Here is a 24,236-nt window from a genome sequence, read left to right as displayed (position 1 = left end):
GTGAGAGGACAGTTATCATACTGGTCACACTTTGGTTTTAGAAATAAACTGAAAATTGACAATGCACAGAAAAACAGCAAATGGTGTGAGCTTGCTGACATGGTGGACGATGACCAGTGGAACAACATGGTTGACCTTCACTTACTGTAGCAACATGATATCAGAATATTTTGAATTTGGAATTTTTGAGAAAATGAAAAGCAAAGTAACATACTATCAGTAACACTGTTAAGTGAATACAAGCTATTAACCATTTACCTGCAATCTATTATTCTTGTCAAGAGTAGAAATGGAAAACAAGTACAATAAGTGCGCTTGGCATGACCAACTTTTCTTATATGGCTGCGCAAACTAAGTCATTGCGCGCCATTCGTTACCTTCAACTTTACAGTTTTAAATGTTACTATGGTGATTATAGTATTACTTGTGAATTATTTTTGTATTAGATTTTCACCATTTATGAAAGAAACAAAATATTCAGAACAAAAAACAAAGGTCAGTGAGCATCACTCGAGTTTGAATTTCATGACTGAAAATCACAATGATATTTACCTTGCGATAGAACATACTGAAATGATCTACTTTGTGGCATAATCTGTTTTAAATCAAATGTCTTTAAAGCGTATCAAATGGATGCACAATCTGAAAGCATTATCACAAGTCAATTTGAAAAGCCCGTCCTGCACCTGTAAAAGTGTCTTTCTGTGAATGCACCTGCTGTGTGAATAGATTTTAGCAATGCAAAAGAATGACAGAGCCGCCATTGACACGGCATTGAAGAAGGCGTCCTTGAATTTAGGCGAGGGTTTTGGCATTAATGCTAGAATGCTAAGAGAGTCTCTCTTATTTACCCTGAAAAACCTCTGTGTTCCTGTTTGGCTCATTCCACTTCCTCTCCTGTCTCCTGCATGTTCTCTCCAGCAGTGTGTGTGTCCTGAATGCTAAATCAGTGTTTAGCTTGCTTGGAACTCTGCAATCCTGCAGATGCCCATATAAACAAACACCTTCCTTTCTATACATGCGATTTTGGGTATGTTTATATTTGAAAAATGTTCAGAAAGGCATTAGAATCTTAAATGTTCAAGATACTAGTGTTTTGCAAAGTGCATGTTATGTGTTTTGGGGCAAGACGCTCAATCCAATGACTGAAGGGATGAAAATCAATATTCGTGAGTCTGATTGTTATGTTCCTGTCAATATTATTGTTTTTGCAGCGCCAACAAATCATCAAATCATTGCAGCGCAAATAAAGAATACGTAATGGTTTTTACTTGCTTGTTAGGAAGACAAATTTACACCGTCAGCCGTGAATGCAAATTGGCCGTGATTTGCGGTCACAAGTGTAAAAAAAAGCAAAAGCTAATAAGAGCTTAAATCTTGACATCTAAATATTCACGCAAACAAGCCTCTAATGAAATGTCCTCAAATAAACATTATCCAATGCCCAACAAATTTTGAACAAGAACTGGAAATAATATTCCATTCTTACCCACTTACCAAACACACTTACACACGCACACGCACGCGCGCACACACACACACACACACACACACACACACACACACACACACACACACACACACGCACGCACACACACACTTACGATGCAGACATGATTTACAGTGGAAACTATTGTGACAAGTGGCATTATTGAGCCACTTCTTTATATTGAAAATGGGCTCTCATTTATCATAAATTATTGCTGCATTGTAATCCATGCAAAAAATGTCCAACTGCCTTGAACGATTCATATTTAATAAACAAGCGAGCAAGTGAGGGTTGTCATTGTAAATAAATCATGAGACCGCCCCCACCACCGTCTCAGATTTGTACTGGTCCTGGTCGCTCAGATTTGCTTTGCGACAGTAATGGGATTATTGTAACTGCTGAGTGAGAACATTTAAATGCTTTTTGGCATGGCTTTGTAATTCTCCAGTCAAATCCAAAACAAAGAAACACCGAATTGTCTTTACTATCAATTAAAGATTCATTGGAGAATACCCTCTGTGCACTTCTGCAAATGTGCCGTCTTGATGAAATGACCACAGATAAATATGCTTTGTTTCCAAACAGCCTTGATCTTCTGCACGAATCTAATGTACTTGTAATTTTGTTTATTTGGCAGCAATTGTGTTCATACTACTGAAATAAAGTGGGCTACAATGTTTTCTAGCATCCCAGAAGGTGAGAGTTGCAGATTTACAGTATGTCTTAGTGGGAGCAACTTAATATCAGAGCAACTGAAGAAAGGATTAATTTCACACTAATGTATACTACTTTGCTGAGCATACACAAACACGAGCTCTTAGCACAAAAACTGCTGAAAAGGAAAGTTGGGTCTCCGAGGTTAAAGAGTCATGGGGTTGTTTATGTCTTTGATGAGGTTAGCAATCCAGTAATCTCCGCTGAAACCCGCTGCCATTAAACAGCATGTTGCTATGCAAGCCAATGCGGTGATGTGGGGGTGAGCATCAGCACAACTACGCAAAAGTAGAAGGAGATCTTCGAATGAAATAGTTGGGGAATGCAGCCTGAGAATTGACAAATCTTTGCACCAGGGTCCTGTTCAAATGAAAATGCATTGGCACACTCTTAAGCGGATACCAATGTAACAGGGGGCGCTATAACCACTAACTAAAGCCTGAAGAAAGTTGATTGTGGAAAAGCCACAACAGCAAATTGAGGAAAAGGGGCTTTGTACTTAAGGTCTGGAGTTACGTGGTGTCATGTTTTAATGTTAAAATTTAAAATAAACAAAAATAAACAATCATTAAATAGATTCTGTCATATATTCACTGTACAATGTTTTAAGTTACATTGTAAGAATTCTTAGAGGCCTTAAAACAGACATTTTACACTGTACAATAAAATCATATACAACAAAAAAATGAAAAGTGCAATTGCATCCGTTATGAAGGCAAGTAGTAGTTTAACATTCCAAACTGCTATTCAAGTAAAAAAGTCACTATGGGTGACCTATGGTCACGAGCTATGGGTCGTGACCGAAAGAACGAGATCCCCTATACAAGCGGCCGAAATGAGTTTCTTCCGCAGGATGTCCGGGCTCTCCCTTAGAGATAGGGTGAGAAGCTCGGTCATCCGGGAGAGACTCGGAGTAGAGTCGCTGCTCCTCCACGTTGAGAGGAGCCAGATGAGGTGGCTTGGGCATCTCATCAGGATGCCTCCTGGACGCCTCCCTGGGGAGGTGTTCCGGGCATATCCCACCGGTAGGAGACCCCATGGACGACCCAGGACGCGCTGGAGAACTATGTCTCTCAGCTGGCCAGGGAACGTCTTGGGATACCCCGGCATGAGCTGGATGAAGTGGCTAGGGAGAGGGAAGTCTGGGAGTCCCTCCTAAAACTGCTGCCCCCGCGACCCGACCCCAGATAAGCGGAAGAAGATGGATGGATGGATGGATATTCAAGTAACAAAGGTTTATAATAAAACCTTCAAGCGATAAAATACAAACAAACTGAATTATGGTGGGGAAATATGCAGACAACTGCAGTTTCATTTTATATTATCATTATTTTTTTCTAATTAATCAAGGGGCCACTCAGACTGTGGTCGGTGGCCACATTCAACCCACACGCCGCCAGTTGCCCATCCCTGGTCTAATGTATGGATGTCAGTTTGATCCTATCACACATTGCCCAGTGTTAATGCAGAAAAGCAAATCATAAACTCCAAATCTTCAGTGTATGTTCATACGACAGCCTTGACATTCTAAAAAACCTTTGCCCCTCCCACTTTATCATCAACCTCCGCAATCACCCCCCCATCCATAAGCAAAGCTGCATGTTGAGCGATAGGCCCGAGGATGAAACTGGACTTTGCGTCTGAGGCCCTGATTTTTATTAGGGCTCTGTTTCAACTTCCCACTAATTATGCTGACACAATTTGATCAGCACATGGCTAAGTATCTTCATCTAAGGGGGGGAGGGGAGAGGGGGGTCAAGGAGGGGGGGGTGATGTAATAAGTACAGTTTGTCACTATTAAGACGAAGGTGTTGACAGGCGCCGGTGTTGTCAGGGCAACCGATGGTGCTCCCTTGCGACAGTGTGTTCTACTGCATCCGGCGAGTGGAGCTGTCAGCCCCCTCAATAATCGATGCCTCGGGTTGCTCTGCAACCAGCAGAAGCGCACGTAGGATGACATGCTGATATACAATGTCATAAACATACCGAGGCTGAATGCCAAGCAGCCCTTCAAGCTCATGTAAAGTACATACTACATACATACATTCAACACAGCACACACAAACACTGAAAGTAAACACCTGCAAATTTATAAGTGAGGAAACATTTTTAGGCCTTTCTGTGATTTTTTTTCCCCCCCATTTTACCAACATCATATTTACTGTTCATGAATTTGATTGTGTCAAAAACACTACGCAATACCTATGATGTAGCCTTCGAGTTGAGGCTGATTGAGCAGTGAACATCCAAAGATTTTGTCGGTAACAGGTACAGCAGGTTCACTTCATACACTTGTGTTATCAATAGATTCAATTTGACAGCATTTAGAATCTGAGAGTAGAAAGAGGCACATATATGTTTGAAGTGGACGACATACACAATATTTGACTGCCATATGTCATCTGTTGGAGTAGGCATGACTTTTTGCAGACAGTGCCTTAGCAGTGAGATTAACTCAAAATCAGACGTTCAGCCTGCTTGTTCCCTTTTAATATTAAACATATTTTTCATTCGCCCTTGGATGACATTTTACTTTTCCTGCAAAGTTTTTAGGTTTGAAATATTGATGCCTTTTTTTGATTATCAGTGCTATACAGTGCTCTGCTTTGTTTGGAAAAGACAGGAAATTCTGCCACGACGGTAATGGAAAGTCTTTCTTTGTTCGATTAACAAAAAAATAAAGTAAAAATGAATACAAAACACAAAGGCCTATGAAATGCAGAAAGTGGCAACACATCACCATACTGATCTTGGACCTCACTTATAATCCCAAAGCAAATCCCACAAGAATAATTCATTCCTAAAATACCCTTGACGAGGCCCTCGATGAAAGAGACTCCACTCCATAATAATAATCACAACAATAATGGAGTCGCTGAAGATGGCTGTCATGTCACGTTGTCATCAGCAGACATGAAAGCTTGTGACGTCTGACATCAACCAAAGGTCGCGTGTAGACTCCTTCCACGGGCGTCACTGCTCCGAGCCTCATGCCATCTCCCAATCACGCGACAGGAGAGCCAAACAGGAAGTGATACACTCCAAACTGCAGAGGATCAGTGTCCGCATTGGACAACGTGTCACAAATGCCTCGGGCTGCTTTGAATAAAGTTGCAAAGCAGATGACCATCAATAAGGCAGCAGTCAGCAAATTAGAGGATGTGATGAAAGATCTAATGTGGTCAAAGTTACTTGGAGGTTTTTGTTTGTTACATGTACCCATATTTGCATGATGTGCTGTGGGTACAATTTGAAGGCATTGTCTTGCCAGGCATTTTCTGCGTGTGTGTGCATGTGTGTCTAGGGGCCAAGTCAGCACTTACACACTGTGCTTTCCAGCTGACGTCAGGGGTGCAGGAGCTACTGTAGCAGGCAATCCCCATCCTGCCTTATGAGAGCTCTATGCATCCATATGGATCAGTTCATGCTCTTGCAATTTCATTTCACATCAGCACAAATTCCCTAGAATCGGTTTTACCGAAGCCAAGCACAAAAGATAAAGGTGATGTTTTATTTACTCTATGTTGATTGACATGTTGAAACTTTATGGCGGGACAACACAAGGGTGACGCCATTGTAATTTGGTGTAAATCCAGAAAAAGAAATTGTGATATCAGCTCCTAATTTAAATGCTAAAAGGAAAAAAACACAATTGGCGGTTAAAATGGGTTTTGGGATGATTTGTTTTAGTTTGAAATGAATTACAATTTTGCCACTTGTCTCACAATGGAGCGATGAAACGTAACACCAGCAGCACACTTTAAAATTTGTTTTGATTTGACCTTTTTCCAGGCATTAACTCTCTATTAGCAGGTGAAGGTCTTGATGATGATGACCAGATTGTCGCCTGTTGCCTCACTATTAATGATAGAAGTTACATCCTGCCCAAATAAGATCTGACACACTATACAGCGACAGCACTGAATATTTGTTTCCCTTCTTCCCTCCTGTGTTTGTATTTGCAAACTCTTTCCCTGCACCTTCATCTCAGGCCGCTTGTCATTCACTGCCATCTTCTTCCTCTTATCCTCTGCCTGCATCTGTCTGCATCCCTGGCTATTGTCTTAATCCAGCGCTTCCTCTCTCCTTCCTCTCCATCTCAAAGTGAACACTGGCGCTCCTTGTCCACGGCCTCCTGCCTCGGACAAAGACTCTCCTCTGTGCTCTATCCAGTGTTCAGCAGAGGCGCTGCAGGCCTACCTCTCAGTATGCACAGCAGCCATGTGGCCTGACAATGGCTCATTTCAACCTCGATTTCCCCTGAAATGAATGGGAGCCCACCCCGGCGCATGCGGCGTGCCTTTTAATTGGTCTAGGTTAGATTCAAACCATTAAATCACTGATGTCGCTACATCGACACAACACACAGTCTTTGCTTTTCTCGCCAGCCTGCAACAAAACCTTTATTGCTCAGCCTTGCCTAAATGCATACAGAATAAATTGCCTTCTCCTAGGCCCACACTTTCACTTGCACGCACACATGCAGAGGGAAAATACAGAAATGTGAACACACATATATAAAAAAAATAGCTTTTTGCAGTCCCTGATATTGTGTCTCTTTACTACGGTGTCAAATATTGATTTAATGTAAAAGAGGAATCCGCGGAGCAGATTTCAAACTTCAGGTATCTATTCCTAAGACTTACCTGTATGCATTCAAGAAAGAAGTAAAACATTCAATTTGTGTTCCTTGAGTTTAAGTTTAAAGGACTAATCTTGTTCGATGTCATTGTCTTGCATGTTCCTTGGGTGGCTTGAAACTATAAAATGAATTTTGACACATGCCTCACAGTCAAAGGTTCTGGGTTCAAGTCTTGCCTTGGACCTCTATATGTAGAGTTTGCACGCTCTTCATTTCAAAGTAAAGTTACCAAGAGAATATACTGTATAAGCTCTGCCTATCAAGACCAGCATCACGAGAGAGCGCCCGAGGCCTCGGCTTCAAACAGCCGTCAAATCAGAGCGAAGGCTCAGAACCAGGTGTGTTTCATCTCTCAAAACACAAACGAGAAGGCCGAGCCGAGGTGAAGCGGGCCGGACTGCTCCAACGGGCCTTTGAACAGTTTTAGCATTTCACTCCGAATTCACAACAGCCCCCCAGATGTTGTCATAGATGAATGATGCAGTGCTGTGTCCGCCGTGCTTTCCACCGCTGCTTGTTCTCTACCCAACACCGCCAAAATAAAAGGGAAGTTATCATTCATACAGCTCTGGCGCCATTTTACACCACCTGCTTTGATCTCCGTACAGCACGCTGCCGCCATGACAGATTGACACGACAGTATCTTTGTTTTAGAGGCTTTTCTCCACGCTTTTCCCTAGTTGGAGTCACATGCATCTACATATTTACTTGGCTAAGCCTCTCCACGTCTCAAACTGTCTCTCCCCATCGGTTGTCGTCCTCATTTAGCTCATTAGTGCTCGGCAGTAGCCGCGGAATCAATTACAGGGGAATGCGAGCTTGCATCTCGGCATCGTTACCCACCACAAACTATATTAGGCCGGTCTGAGGGGAACATGAGATTGTGATGATTATCCATCCGCCCAGCTATTTTTCTCAAGCATTATGCTTGACTGCAGCCTTTGCACGGTGCTTGAAAACCTATGAGGGGTTTTTTATTTTTTTTTTCCCACCAGTTTTAACTACTAGCAACAATGAAAAACACACACGCTGAGCTACAAAATCAGGTGTCAGAGGGACAAATAAAAAGCTCTAATGTGCATTAACTGCCAAATTTACATTTACAAGACTTTGCACAATACTATACCAGGTTTTGATTGTTGATGTGGGAGCAATAGCCAGTGTGGCATATACTAAGTAGCACTGAGCTTGACTTGATCTCCGAAGGTAAGGTGAGCAAAGCTTTTTGGAAATTATTTACTCAGGTTTACTATTCATTGTGTTTTGATGAGGCAGAAAATTCAAATTTTGCACCGTAAACTATGACGCAAAACTGCTTATTTGAAATCAATGGAGAGTGGAGACGCATGATTTTCTATGGACAGCAACAATATGCTCATGTGGCGTGTATGTCAGCATCAGATGCAGACAAAACGCGTGGGATGAACACGAGCTTGTTTTGATCTCCATTCTTCCTGCGTTTATCCCGTACTTCCTATCATGCAACCTCCCTCGCTCTTCTATCCATGTCAGTAGTGAGTCTTTTATTGTTCTTTACAGGCATTGTTTCTTCCCTCCTCTGCCCCCATTTCAGTCATTATTTCCACCACCTCCTCCCTCCTCTTTTCTTCTCCCCCTGGCCTCACCCTCATAGAAGAGACTTTGGGACGAACTCCGCCCTCCAAGACAGCTGCACATCACCAGCTGTAGGAGGAAGCACAACATACTCCTCCTCCCTCTCGCTTTCCTTCCATCAAAGTCCTCCCTTTTGCTCCTCCTGCCTTGTCTGAATACACAGAGTGGGGAGCTGCCAGACGCAGCTCGTCATTGATGTCAGACTCATGACACAAATTACCTCTTTTTGATCATTAATGGAAGCCATTAAAGTGTCAGCCAAACACGCAGTACGACACACGCTTCACGATGAAATCACACGAAAAGCCCTTTTTTGGATTCCCATCATTTACACTATAGAGCAACAAAGAACCTGGTGAACATTCATTTATTTACTTCCTATATGGCATTGTAGCTTTTTATTTAATTGGTTATTTGAAAAAACAATTTATCAATTGCAATAAACAATGGAAGACTCTGAATGCTCTGGTCTCCTGAGCCACCCGCTGTTTTTCTTGGAAAACGTATATTGTATCAGCGTTTCTTTATTATTATTATTTGTTTTTGCACAATTTTCATCACAATTGCACCATTTTTTTTTGTTTTTTGTTATCCATCTGGTTAGGAAGTGTGTGCCCCAAGTGGAGTCCTTCATTATGTATATTTGTAGTGAAATAATGTTTCTACTGTATGTGTGCATTACAAAAAGACAGCCGCACGCTAAGGGTGTTCAGTACTGGCCTCATCATGTATTATTTAATCTTTGATGATCATACGGGTCAACGGTGAACAATGGCCAAGTCTTGTCAGGAAATTGGATTGAAGTAAGACCGCAGACTTAACAAAGAAGAATAAAAGGGGAAATCTTCTTATGAATGCAAAGTAAATGGAGCAGATTAAAAGACTATTTTATATTAAAGATTACAAATCCTTTATGTGGCACACAGTCGGTTCATGTAAGAACGATAAATTAAACATAAGTTGCATAATTACAGCACAGATGGACCATATTGTTCTTTTCAAATTTAGGGTCTTAAAATTCAAGGTTACCCTTTTGTGCGCCATTGTTCCTTATTTGTTGACAGCCAATGGAAAAATGAGTTCTCGTTGTAAAGGTGAGATAGTCACAAAAGAATGCACATCTGAACAATGCAATGCAATATGGCTGGCAAAAACAGGTTAGGTTGGGTGTTGTTCAAAAGAGAAGCTGCTTGTGGCGAGGAAAGCTCTTCAAAGCTATTGCCCTTTCCAAATTCACTTTTATCCTTTCCTAACTTTCAAACACTACTTTGTGTGCTTGTGCCATCGCATGCTTTATGCATTTCTTGTGTGAAGAGAATGCAAGAGTGAGAGGTATGCATTGGAAAGCACAGGTAGAATACTCAGCTTTTTCCAATGACTGCCACTTTTGCTAGGATAAAGTGGAAGATCATTTCCACAACAATGGCCCTCAAAAAACCTGTGATGGCTTTCCATAACTGCCACGATGGCTCGACTGTGTTCAAGATTGGATCAGGTCACAACCCCAGTGGATTTAGCAATGCGGAGGTTAGATTGATGTTGGGGAAATGTTTGTTTACTTCCTAAATGCTACATTGTTGCCCTTCAGCTATCATCTAAAACCCTCACCGATGTATGCCAGTGCTAACTACTTTGGATAGCTTAAAGTGCTCACTTTAATTCCCCTGTACAGTCTCATAAGAGCACTTGCCCGAAGGTGTGTTAATGATTAGTCACTTTTCACTGGTAACTCAGACAGTCAGCCACTTAACCAGTCTAATAGGGATGATTTTCAGCACAGTATTTCATTTAACAAGTGATGACAAGCCTCAAACGGCCATTCAGCACTTGACTAAGGCAGACGGGAAAACTGTTGCCACAGAGACCACGAGTGACGACCTCCAGGATTTGCATGGATCTTAATTTGATCTACTTGAGATTGCAACTTCCTTCCACTTGATTTAATTAGGCGGAGAGACGTGACTAATTAAGTTGACGGTGAGAAACACAAGCGCGTCAAAGGCGGCTGATGAAACGGCAGAGGAAGACGATGGTAAATATTGACATGGGAACTTCATTGGTTGAGTGGTGAACAGAATTGGATCGGTGAACGACTGGTAGATCTGCAGCTCTTTCAGGGCATTCATCATTTGGTGATAATGGTGTGTTTCATTTTGTCATATAGCACACCGGCTATATGTGTTGTGTATAAATTAATTTGCCACTATGAATGACAGAATAAGATAGTGACACAAATAAGATCATCAATAGAATGTCAGTGTGGTAAAGAATTGAGGGTACCGTAAAACATCCAAAATCACATTTGACACATGAAGTTGTTCTAATATTATAAATAAAAACTTGCCCATAGGAAATAAGGTAAAATAAACACGATGGTTGGAGAAATCAACAAAAAGGTGAAAATTTAACCTCGTGTGGTATTGATATCTGCAAATATCCCAAATAATTTATCAGTGCTGAATGGAATCAGACTACAGTATTTCCATGTCAAAGTACTCATACATTATGTACACTCCACAGCCTCTTATCACCCGTTTCACGGCCTCATATTCCAGTCCAAGAGCCTGGCCTATTAACATTTGGCAGATGTGCAGTTCCCACATGAAATACCTGCATGGCTAAAGGTCTTCTGAAATGTTGAGGTATATAATTGCCAATCTGTGCTAAACCCAGAGGCCTCGTTCACTTCGTTTAGGCCTTTTATAGTGGCGCGACAGACGGAGAGTCTTTTCCAGTACATAAAAGAACAGATGTTAAAATCGTTTAACCAGATTGGTGTCCCTTAACTTCACATAGTGTCGCTCTCTTTTTCTTCAGTCTGGTGATCATCTGGTTATAGCGAGGCGAGGTTCACCCAGTCCCGACTGAAATTTGCTTTGAGGGTTCGGTGTGACCCAAAAAGTATTGTAATTGTAAAGTACCGTATTTTCCGCACTATAAAGCAGACCGGATTATAAGGCACACCTTCAATGAATGGCCCTTTTTACAACTTTGTCCATATATAAAGGCACACCGGATTATAAAAGGCATAGAATAAATAACTCAACGTTGCTCAAACGTTAATGCAATCACAATATAGTAACACTTGAAATAGTGAAAACCATAACTCAATACATCAATAACTCAACGTTGCTCTAACGTTAATATCACACAACACACAAAATAAACATGTAAACCTTACTTTAATAAATTAGTCCTCATCCACGAATCCATATTGGTCCATATATAAGGCGCACCGGATTATAAGGCGCACTGTCGGCTTTTGAGAAGATTGGAGGTTTTTAGGTGCGCCTTATAGTGCGGAAAATACGGTAATTGATGGAAGTTTTTTTCATGACCTGGCAGTCAAGATGCACTTTTTGCAAACAAGGTCAACTCAAAGAGTAGCAAATGTATTTTAATTATTGTAAAAACCCGTGAACAAAAAATAAACAAAAATCAAGGTATTTTCCTTCTTTTTTTAATAAATGAGGCCAAATAAGACACAAAAGGTAACTTAGGAGTTCTGTGGAAAAAATCATGCACAACCCGATCTGCTTCACATTCTGTAATTAAAAGTAGTACATTTAAAACCAGTTAAATAGATATTTAAGAGGAAAGTAAAACAATATAAAAAAGCTTGCTAAAATCCCCCAAAAAGTATCACATTTGAAAAATACTTCAAATGAATTTCATCACAGGTATGAAAAGAGCAGAGTGTCTACCCCGAATTTAAAAGCATTTGTACTTAATTGGTATGTTTTGAATATCCATTCAGTAGTATTATTCACTCTGATAATAAAGAATATCAGCAATCCGGGGGACCGTAAAATACACAAATACAGAGAAGGAAAAAAAATGCTTTTTTAAGGTGATTTTGCCGGGGTGGATCCTACACGGATGTGTGTTCTTCACTGGATTTTACAATACATTTGCTGCATCCCACCTAACAATTAATAACGTAGTTTCGAGCATTAAAAAAGTTGACTCTGCTCGAGCACCAGGAGATGATTGATACGTCTCAAATAGATGAGGTAATTTTAAAATGTTTTACCACATTCACACGTAAATACAACAGTAAGCAACTGAAACGGGATCAGCAGACATGTAAATATACAGATACTGTCTACAATTTTGGGAGTTTTCTACTATGCATGTGGCCTAGTGATAGAATACTCATTAAATGTGCAATTTCTGATACTATTTAATAAAAATTTTAATTTGTGTTTTTGAGGCCAGAAATCCTACCGTGCCGCGTAATTATCAATGAACAATAAATTCATTGGATCTATATGTAAATGCGCCAGAAGCAAATTAGCGTGGCCATGCGGAGGGAGACAAGGTAATCATGCGGTGTTGCATGCAGGGCAGTTATTTTGTTTTGGGGTCAATCGACCAAATACAAGACATTAGCTGCCTCCATCTTGCTTATCTCCCCTGTGATACCACTCTTCCCTTCCATTGCCTTGCGACTCTCTCCTTCTCTGTCCTCTAGTGGTCTCATTAGGGCGGGACTGCGAAGGGAAGGTGAGATGGTTACTGTGACAACAGCAAAAAATGACTGACCGAGTGGCATGCTCCTGTTAATGTGAGATCTATTGAATTCATGATTGTATAGCTACCCCTGCAGCTTTTTAATTGAGTTATAAAGTTGTTAATGGCTAAATTGATGATGAATGCGACTTAATTTGACAGGAGACACTGAAGTATTCCGGGTCATGGTTATTTGCAGAAAGGGAGAAATAGGAGTAAAGCGTATCCAAAGAAGAGAACAAACATAACTGGACAGGCCAGAGATGAACAAAATGGAAAACTGACAGTGGAATTTAATTGACTTGGTCACCCATTAAAGGTCTTATCTATTTAAAGAGAAGTAGACACACAAAATAAACCCGCTATCAGAGGAGGGCTAAGATTAGAACAGACTGATTGACATGTACGTAGAGCCAACTGGAATTCTGCCATCCGTGCTTTTAGATAGTCTACTTACAGCAACGGAGAAGCAAGTGCCAACTATTGTATACGAGAACATAATCGACCAATTAAAACCAGCGTTTTTTTTTAGGCTTTGCATCAGTGACACTGACTTCAAATGAGTGAAGTGTTGAGGGAACTCAAAATAAATCCAAATTAAGGAAACAAGGCCTATCGCCAAAAGACACAAAAATGCATTGAGCAAACACTGTTGTGGGACGTGGATGCTGCCTCCTGTGGTGTGGCTGACCTTTTTGCAATGCCACATAGCTCTGCAAGACTTTGATAAAGAGCAGTTGGGAGATGATACAATGCCCTTGTGGAAACACTGGCCACACTGGAGGCATAAAACACACGCAGCACACCCACACACATGCACGCACACACAGGGGCAACCAGCTGGCCTAGAAATATCATTTGGTTCAGGTCACGGGTTCAATTTCCGTTTCAAACAGCAGGGTGTGTGACTGCAGGTCAAACATGACAGCTGGCAGAAAGCAGGTATTTGTCTTGAATACATACTAGTGTCATTTTTACAAGTATGTCAGCTGTATGTATAATATGCTCATCTTTGCTAAAGTAATGATGATTAAAGGATGGGTTTTTTTTTAAGAGATGGTCAGTACCACTTTTATAACCAATATTTGTACGAATGCTCAATTCTTGAGTAAAAAGCAGGTAAATGTTTATGTAAATGCATAAAATATTGTAATGGAGGAAGACATGATACCGTGCAAATTGAAGTAACGATGATATCTGATATCTGTGACAGGTATCGGCAGCCTTCACGAGTACGCGATACGATAAATAAGGCAGATATCAATTTTCACATTAAAGGAATAAAGAAAGATCACCTTGTGACAAGTTGGCCTCAAAGGAAAGATAGAAAACATGCAAAGCCCCTGTGAACATTAATTTGCACATAACAGGGAAAAATGACAGATGTATCAAAAAGGAACAGATGCACATGCTGAGTCTATGAAATGGAGCAGAATATGTAAAGCAGTCTGTGCAATACATTGACACGCTACATTTGCAGTTAAATTTGTCCGTATTGGCCTCAGATTATTGAGCGCATGTGTGTACAGTCATAAGAACAGACCAGGGCTCTATTAACATACTGACAGTTTAAACTAGTGAAACGCCTCAAATTGAAAGTCCACGTACCTGTAAAACACTAATGAAATAATAATAATAATAATAAAATTGATGTAAAAATTTAAAATCTACAAACAATTTACTAAACCCGGTGTCGCAAAAGTCGCATAAATACAGTAACATAAATGACATTTGAGCTAAATCAGAGAGCATCAAAGGATTAACTCTAAATGTGTTGTTGCTTTTTCTTTGGATTTTTTTTTAAGTAGAAGAACAAAAAACAAGAACATGAGAAGAGAAGAGAAAATTATACACAAAAATGTATCATTTATTTTCTCTGCAGACTCCAATTTGCATGGCAGAATTGTGTTCAATAGAGGTTCCTGTCTGGTAACATACGCTAACATGGGCAGATATGCTAGCAGAGCCTTTCCAAGTGGAAATGACCAGACATTAACACACACACACACACATTAAAACACAACAGGCCCAAATTGAAACACTAATCTGATTATGTAGCAGCTGTCACAGACAGACTTCGGTGTTGTGGTTTATGAGTCACCACACATGCACATGCATGGTTACATCCATACACAAATGTAACCACATGTGCTCCATGTGCCCAAAGATTTTGGATTCAACAACCACAGAGAAGTCACCATGAATTGAAATTATAACACTTTCTTCAGGTGCATTGCCTAACATCATCAAAACTTGAAAAATTGATGATTGCATTAAGATTGGAAACATGACCTGATTGGTAACAGTGCACATTCCCATTTCAGCCCCCATTCTCTACTGCCACCAAATGTCTCCTCTGAGGCATATCATGCAAACCTCCAAACACCAGCTTCAGTACCTTTCATTTCTAAATAAATACCATGAACAAATATAAATGTGTTTTCATGATTTAATTCACCATGACTACGGTGGAAAACAACATGCAAGGATCAACGTCTTGATTAAATATAGATTTGTGTTAAAATGTTTTTACAAGGTACTGACACTCTGAGTTATTATTCACCAGTAGGATTATTCTTGTGATTGTAGTTTGCAGTGGAATAAATCTGTACTGCATCCTACTGAGATATTTCTAATCTCTCATGTAGTGAAACGGGGTAACCAAAACATGAAAAACACCAGACCAACAACACAAGATCTACTCAAACTCAAAATAATTATAAATGATCATGCTTATATTAGCACATTACAGACAATGCCCTTGCCTTGCCAGGCCATCTTAGTGTTATAGATTATGAAAAGTAGCAGCTACTTCAAAGTTAACACCAAAACAAAAAAAATAAAATACCTTTTGTGATCACAAATTGTATTAAATGAAATATGTAGAATACTTTTTAAATAATTATATATAAATTATTTGCATTCAGCAGTTATGAATAGAAGAGGCAGCAAGAGTGAGTGCATACCATTTTAACTCAGGCCCATGCAATTTTAATATTTGACAATTTCCTTTGCCATCAAAGTTAAAAGGAAAAAAATGGAAATGTGGCTGTCATTTGACCGGTCATGCTGTTATCAGTGCCGCGCTTCCTTTGAGGTGTGATGAGTCAATCAGTTAAGGAGAGGAGAGTCAGAAGATTCAGTGGGTCACTCGGTAATGTTGAAGTCGGTGCACAGACATTGCGGCTGTGTTGGCCACCAGGCTGCTCATCCAGGCAGCCAGTCAGTAAATCTCCACTTAAGTCAGTCATTTAGAAGGCCAGCCGGACAGTCAATTACAGTCAATATGTTAATCAGACACTGCTGTCAGTCAGTCAGTCAACAAGATAATGATGGAGCACCCGTTCATGAAGGCTAATGACAGCCAGGCTCACGCTTCCAGATGTTCTCTTATTGCATGTTTGAGAATGTGACAACATGTGAGAGGAATCATTTCACTGACACTGTCAAAGGGAATGTAAATAGTCCAATGTCATCAATTCAACTGATATGAAGGGAAAGGTTTCGGTACACATACGCTGTGTTTTGCCCTCTGGAAGCAGAAGCATTTCAAGTCACAATTTTCCTGGAAAACACCTGCGGGCAAGACTCTCAAACAGCAAGCAGCTGCTAACTGTTTGCTTTTGTCTAATGTGAGAGGGATTCCTTTGACAAGGGGACTGAAACAACGCGCATAATTCCGAGAAGAAAAGAGAAGAGCGTCAATGCGACGCCCCTTAGATCACATCCACGCTGAGCATCGCAAATCTGACACAAAAAAGATTTGCTTTTATCTGCTGAGAGTCAATTGTTGCAGGGAGCAGCACGGCGCCTCCGCCTTTGACTGCCACATGAAAATGTGACATCACAAGGAGGCCTGAAGGTCATGAGGCGTTGGCATGGTGTACGACTTAGCACACAGGCATCACAAACAAATATATTTACCTTGCTAACTTCTCTATAGAGGATAGACGATATGGCCCTTTTAACTTGAAACAAGTGGAACATGGCGTCTGATGTCCTTGGGAAAAATCTAAAGAGTATTTGCAGTAACGATAGAGCCACTTTCATTTTTGAATGATCGCAAATGATCACATCGTCTGATTGGGTGAACAATTTTCAGCGGAACAATTGTGTAGTGTTTCATTGTAATTGATGTTGATGATCCTAGAGTAGAATAGAACCCTGCTCTTGGTGCAGAGGGGGCTCTGAATAACGTGGGGAGAATGCCATTAGCAGCATGACAGCTACTGCGAATCTTGATGTGCAATGGCCGCCATGCTGATTGCTGCCTCACTGTACATGGCCTCGGCCTCGCGGATAATAGGAGACTATTTTTAGCCCGGGGCGAGAGGGTGCCGGTGTGAGAGGGTACGGCTGAGAAGAATAGGGATGAAGCAGCCAGGGGAGAGATTTTATTGACAACATGCAACACTCAAGCAACAGAAGGAAGACAGGAAAATGTTATGGGCAACCAAGCAACTAATAAGCTTGAACCTCAGCACTCTGCATAATGCGACAGCTCATTACCGCCCAATTAGGCATTACAATGCCTTGCTTACTGAGGTTTATTGATGCAATTCAAGCAGGAAAAAATATCCTGGTGCCAAAAAAAAAGAGATGAAATGATAACAACATTGATGAAAAGTCTTTCTGAGGCAGGGCTGTTATCCAAATTAGGAAAAGGCTCTGAAAGAGCATGCACTCATTATCAAACAGCTGATGCTATTATGTTGACCGCTTTGCAGCGCAAGACATCATTTTGCAAACACCGCCTCCTTCCACTTACGATCACAGCATGACACTTCTTCCAGGACAGGATTTTGACCTGCATCAACGGCACGTGACCATGACCACTTACCTAAACTCAACCTTGGATTACTTGCCACATCATTTACATTTGGAAGATATTCATAAAAACAGCACGCCTTAATTCTGCTCAGCCCCCCCCCAAAACTACGGACCCTTGTCATACCTTAATTTTATTCTGGATGTTTAATCCTGCTCCCCTGGCTAGCACATATGCTGCTTAGATGGATTACTGCACAGTACTAAACTCAGTCTGGATCAGCCCTGAGCTAATCACAGTATATAATGCAGTGTGCGTGCGTGCGTGCGTGCGTGCGTGCGTGCGTGCGTGCGTGCGTGCGTGCGTGCGTGCGTGCGTGCGTGCGTGCGTGCGTGCGTGCGTGCGTGCGTGCGTGCGTGCATACCGGTCCATTGAAATGATGCGTTATAGACATGATCGAATTGTAACCTTGTTAATTAGGCTTTTCAATTCCATGTGAACTGAAAAGGAACCGCTGCGATATAGTACTCACTCTAATGTGGAATATAATGTACAAATAAGAAAATATATAATGCAATACATATATACACGTATATATGTATATATTATATATTGTCATACAAGCTAAAGAAACAAGGTCACATTCAAAACTGTGTGAATTCAACAGCATTCAATGTTAGCATTTGCATTGCATTGCATTTAATCTCCAAAGGCACTAGGATTGCTTTGTCTGACTGTCAAATTAAAGCATGTTATATCCTTTTTCATTTATTATATTTATTTCACTCTTTGAGGACGCTGCCCATCGATAACACACTTTGTAAATGTTTTTTAAAGGATCCGTGTCGAGGAGTCTGTCAGTTGAAAAATAAAACAAAATATTTCATTTTGGTGGTACACTACCAGTCAAAAGTGGAGGTATAGTTTCTCATTCAACAGCATGAGAAAAGTGTGTCCATAAAAATGCTGTTAGTTTATGTGAAATGAAATTAATCTTGACAGGTATTAGATATGGAAATAATGACAGAGTGACATCATCATTGAGGAGTTGAGAGAATGACTTTTTTTGTGCTTTTAGATCGCCGGACGGACGGATAGATGGATGGACGGATTATTATTCCCAGACCGAACAATAAAGAAGCTTCGCTTTGATAGCAGAGCATCAGGTTTGCCTTGTGATGTGTGGCCTCAATACCACATTGCGACTGTTTGCATTTCAATTATTTAACAGGCAGTGACTGAAGTCGTATATCCGGGTGGTGTAATAAAGTCGTTGAAAATGACAGATCAAATTCAATCTCACTGGAGCATGGTGCCTTGAAAGAGGCGGGAGACAATGCAAAGCCAAGCGCCGTCTCCATTTTGTTTCTCTGTCAAGGACACACAGGAGTAGAGATTTTGCACGGTGAAGCTCCCCAAAATATCCAATTCAATGAGACAAAGTGCTGATCAGTCTACACGGACATCACAGTACATAGGCGGTAATGGACTCGGATACATAAAAGAAAAAAAATGAATACAAACAGGCCCACTTTCAGCTTGGGTTGGGTGGAACGGTCCATTTGGAATCAGAACAGAGGGGTGCGTGTGTTTGCACAGGTCCAGTCTGGTTGTTTTCAATAACCCAGTGGTTCGGTCCGATAAAGGGCAGCCATCTATCTGCATCCACCCAGTCAACTCTGACACTGTTTCCAAGGAAACGCCACCCTCGGGAGTGGGAGCGGGTGGGGTGCGGTGTGGATGTGAGACCTTGAGGGAGCATTCTCCTGTTCTGTCAGCACGCCAGGAGGAAGGAGAAAAGGAATAGAGTGATTGAAGGGTGGCGAGAGCGGGGGATGGGCCAGGCAGGAACAGGGTGCACCAGACACCTCATAGGGGTTAACTCGAATCAGCCGTGGCACACATGCAGACACCTCGGGAAAAATTGTGACAAATGTAACTTGAGGCACACGTGTGTGTTTGTGTGTGTGTATACCGTACTTTGTTATACCGCATGCAGCACATTTGGATATGGGGATGAGATTTTATTCTTTAGGCTCGGAAAAATTGTTGAAGCCATCAATGCCGATGACTGAAATAGAGACGTCGTCACAACGCTGCATCGATCCACAGCAAATCACTCTGTCACCTTCAATGATGTCACATATTAGGATCCTCATCACTCATCCTAAGAGGTGTGTCACGTATTTGTTAGGCTTGAATCACTCGCATGCAAAATTTGCTGACGCGCTCAAACAATTCACTGGAACAGTACTTAATGTCTGTGGTGATATCCAGCTTGTGTGCTTCACCACTCACATCTACCATTACTGCATTTCCTCAAATAGTAACCGTCCCTCTAATAGACGTAGGATGCGTCATCCACTTAACACAAATAAATGTCTCCCATAAATTGACATCTTCCTTTTCCCATGGGCATCATTTTCTCAGTTCACAAATGCTATTGTTCACAGAGGCGTTAGCTTCTACTTCAGAGCCGTTTAAACTCTGTTGTGATCCAAAACAGCAGCACCGATCAAGGTCCTTTTCATTTTGTAACAAACTCCTGTTTTAATTAACATCATTTGTTATACGTATATCACCAGCAAAGTTTAATATTATTCCCCAAAATGGGTTTCTGGAAATGAAGACCTCCCCATTGTCTGTGGCAAATAATGCAGCATTCATTTTCTTGTATCCATTGAAGGAAAAAAAAAAAGAAAAAAAAAGCATCTTACATCAACGTTTTAGTGTTCGCAGATACTACAAAGTATCTTCAGCTGGTAAAAGCAAATTGTTTCGTGGTCTTTACGGCGGACCTTGTTATGACTTATATTTGGAAAATATATATTTAAAAAAAAATACAACAATGACTTACAATAATAATAGTCAGTTTCTCTCATCTGCAAAGATTCCATGACATGCTTTCTTATGCCATGTCCGAAACGCCACACACACTACAAAAACAGTCAACACAGCACTAAACTCCACTGGGTACGCTGGGCTCCTGGCAGCAATTACAAGGTAATCTCTGTACATTTATCCACCGGGAGACCTGCGCACAAACGCTGAGCAAGGAGAGAGGCAATAACCATTATTATTAGTAGGCACAGTTGTCTGTACTTGAGAACCCATCACTTGCATAGACAAACTCAAACACACAATATCGGCAGATGCGCACAATCCCCATTTTACATTGGTTGTGGGACTTTTGTTGTAACATCAGTTGCTATAGTGTAATTTGGAAGTTGTAAAAATGGCTGTGAGATTTATCCCCTCCCCCTCCTCCTGCCTGGCGGCTGATTACAAGTGTGTGTACAGTCTCGCTGACTTAATGCTATTTTGCTCCAGCAGAACCATTGCAGCAGCCCAGATGTCCATATACTATAATCTAATCGAGAATGTTCTGGCTCAGGATTGGCTAATCCGACACCAGTCTTCTTAATCTGACGTCTAATTGACGACATCTGGACTAGACAACATGCAAAGGATGACCTCAAGACAATCTGACTTGCTCTGGCACCGCAATCTTGTCTGTCCACTACAGTAATTTTGCTCATAAAAACTTGATCCCCACTAAACACTTTTCTTGAGAGACAATTGACAAACCATCACTGTTTTTGTTCCTCACTTTGGACTGATATTTAATTATTTGCAAAATCATGTGATTCACCATTCTGATTTTAATTTAAATTTGATGAAAATGGTGTCTGCTTCATAGTCAAAAAGATAGACTCAAATTTCAAATTCCTGAAGTTTACCGGTCCCACACACAGAACAGACCCCTCATTGCGTAGCTCCTCTTTTTCCAGACTGTATGTGTCACACTGCATTCACACCTCTGCTAAAAAGCAATGAATAAGTCGAGAGTCTATTTTGGCTGGTGTCAACACGTCCCTTTAAGTGTATAATGGATCAAATCATCAATAATCAATTGAATGTCACACAGGAGAAACACCTCCCTTTTTTTTCCTCTACCAATATTTTGTCTTGCGTCCAATCTGAAGGTGTGATAAGATCTCTGAGTGGATGGCCGCCATCTTCAACCTGCAAGAGACCTTCTTGGCGAGCGTAGCAACAAGACGTGTCTATCCTGTAAAAATAGGATTGGCCTCTGTAAAGCTTTCTCGACGCCTCGGATACAACACACAAGCCACTTCATTGAGTATGCGTCCAAGCTCCTCAGAGGATAGCCACACGGGCAATGTCTTGCCCTCCATCGTTCTCTCTCTCCTCATATAGCTCCCATTTTCACCCCTTTCTTCTCAGATTTTTCAGCCATTTACCTCACAAACACATGAATATTTTAGTCGACCTGTATGTCAAGGCTTCCCCTTTTTTATCATGTACATAGTTATTGTTTCTTCTGCATAATTAAATGTTAATGCTACTTGGGCATTCTGTAAACACTCAGCCAAAACAGTCATGACAGACATTTTGTGAAACTCAAGTAGACCAAGGCTGTCTGAGTGTATCATAAAAATAATAATAATAATAATAATAATAAATAAATAAAAGGTTGAAATGACTAGATTTTGAGAATCGATTATAATGTTTCATTTAAGGCTCTTAATAGACTCAAATTTTGTTTTATACTGGCATGGCATTCTTCTCACATACAGAATAACACAAAAGGATAATTTCCTGAACAAAACCCAAGGTGAGGTAAAGGACAAACATTCTTAAGACTGACAGAAAAAGAAAGACCCCTTTCAATCGCGTCTAAACACATCAACAAGGCCACTGTGTGAACGGGAAGGCAATACACTGAGGATAGACATGAGAAGAACGATGAAACATTTCATAAAACACGGTAAGGCTTCCCATTGACTGCAAATGTCAAACAAACAAAAAATCCAACATAACTCAGACTTGCTTCGAAAGCAGTTATTTTCGGAGGTTGCATTTCAAAAATAACATACTCATTAATGACTTGATACATTTGGGCATGATTTAAAACAAAAACAATCAGATGATGAGCTATCCTGGATTATGCAAAGGACCTGGTGCACAAACACTTATCGGTTCCATTTCTTTGTCCTCCCAATGATATTCATGCCGAATCCTGCAGTGCCCTATCTTTGCTCACAGCTGGCAAGTGTAACTAAAGGATTATGCAAGCAGCTTCTACAAGCAAATAGATTTCTCCCTACTTCAGAGGAAACTGCTAGTGATGCAGCGCCCGTCTATCCGCCAGGCATCCACAAAAATGTGCCTCCCAATTTCCTTTTTCTACTTGTTTTAACAGGAATATGAGGGAGTAGCGCAACAGTGTGTCTTGTGTATTCATGCTGACTAGTGCAGTTTAACACAAATATGTTATGATAAAGTGTTACGCTCTTCAAACCAACTAATCATCATGCACTGGAGAAGTGCTGAAGAAATAAGATTTGGTACACAGCAAATAATTTGGTGGCAGAGTCAAGGGGAATGCACAAGGTGAGGTTCAAATGCTGCTGGAGGTTTGACTCTTAAAAAAAAAAAAGAAAAAAAATCAAACTTCAAGATTGTCAGCGATTTCTGATTCTCTCCCTGGCCTCATGAGTGTCCCTGAGGGAGACGTAGTGCATTAATTAACATTGATCTGGAGTAAGAAAACACACTCGGATTGGGACGGGTCCAAGGCTCTCGCAGCTGTGGGATCTTATGTGTTACACGAATCACGTTTGATCATTCAGGTAACTCACTGGCAAGAAAAGCACTCAGTGGCATATTCTATAAGAATAAAATTACGACAAACAAGTCATCAATGATTTTCCAAAACAAAGCCATGATCTGTGAAAAGACGAAACTTATATTATGCAAAATAATTTGTATGGTTATTGAAAAAATTAGGACAGAACGCTATGGAATCTGCATGGATAAGTTCCCTTTGGCCCTCAGATGTAGATCCGGACAGCTATTTTTCTTAAAAATGTTCATTTAAAACAATCTTGATGAGCAATTCTAATCTCAGTCAAATTGCAACTAGTTTGCTGAATGTACGATTCCTTTGTGAGCCATTTAGGATGCTAACAGCTCATACTGCCTTGTTATGCTCACAGCAATGAATCAGTAGAAGAAAAGACAGATCTGGAAATATCCAATTTAAATGTCCTTTTAAAACATCTTATTGTATGTGACAACTCCTGCCTGAGCCGTCACTTTGCAGTGGTGTAAGCGTTTGTTTGTCCCAGGATCATCATAGCAAAGTTATTGGGACTTTATGTATGTCTCTGGTGGTCACTCAGTGCAAACAGGTCCTACGTAGGTGAAGGAACAGAAAGTACGGCTTAGAACTGCCTATTAAAATGTAACATGTTTTCACTTTCCAAGACACGGCCCACCAGGGAAACCGGGTCTGACTTGATGGTGAGTGCCTGGTTGACTGACTCATGAGGCCCGGCTAGGTCCACCAATGTGTTGCGGGGGTAGGTGCATTGTGAGCTGAGTTATGCTCAAAGGTGGACCTTGCTACAGAAGCTGGCTCGAGTTACATGGAGTGTCATCTCTCTAAGCACAAGTGGGATCTGTGCTTG

The 24,236-nt window shown here is 40.9% G+C and overlaps 1 protein-coding gene across 4 annotated transcripts in view; it reads right to left on the bottom strand.

Annotated features, from left to right (window-relative positions):
* dscamb (Down syndrome cell adhesion molecule b) overlaps positions 1–24,236 on the bottom strand; it is an 83,248-nt gene that overhangs the window by 34,814 nt on the left and 24,198 nt on the right. The window lies entirely within an intron of this gene.

This window comes from Syngnathus floridae, chromosome 7 (assembly GCF_059516105.1).
Source record: "Syngnathus floridae isolate MCC-2025c chromosome 7, RoL_Sflo_1.0, whole genome shotgun sequence".
Lineage (NCBI taxonomy): Eukaryota > Metazoa > Chordata > Actinopteri > Syngnathiformes > Syngnathidae > Syngnathus > Syngnathus floridae.
The sequence above is the reverse complement of the archived record's forward strand: the minus strand, read 5'-3'. Positions and strand labels throughout refer to the sequence as shown.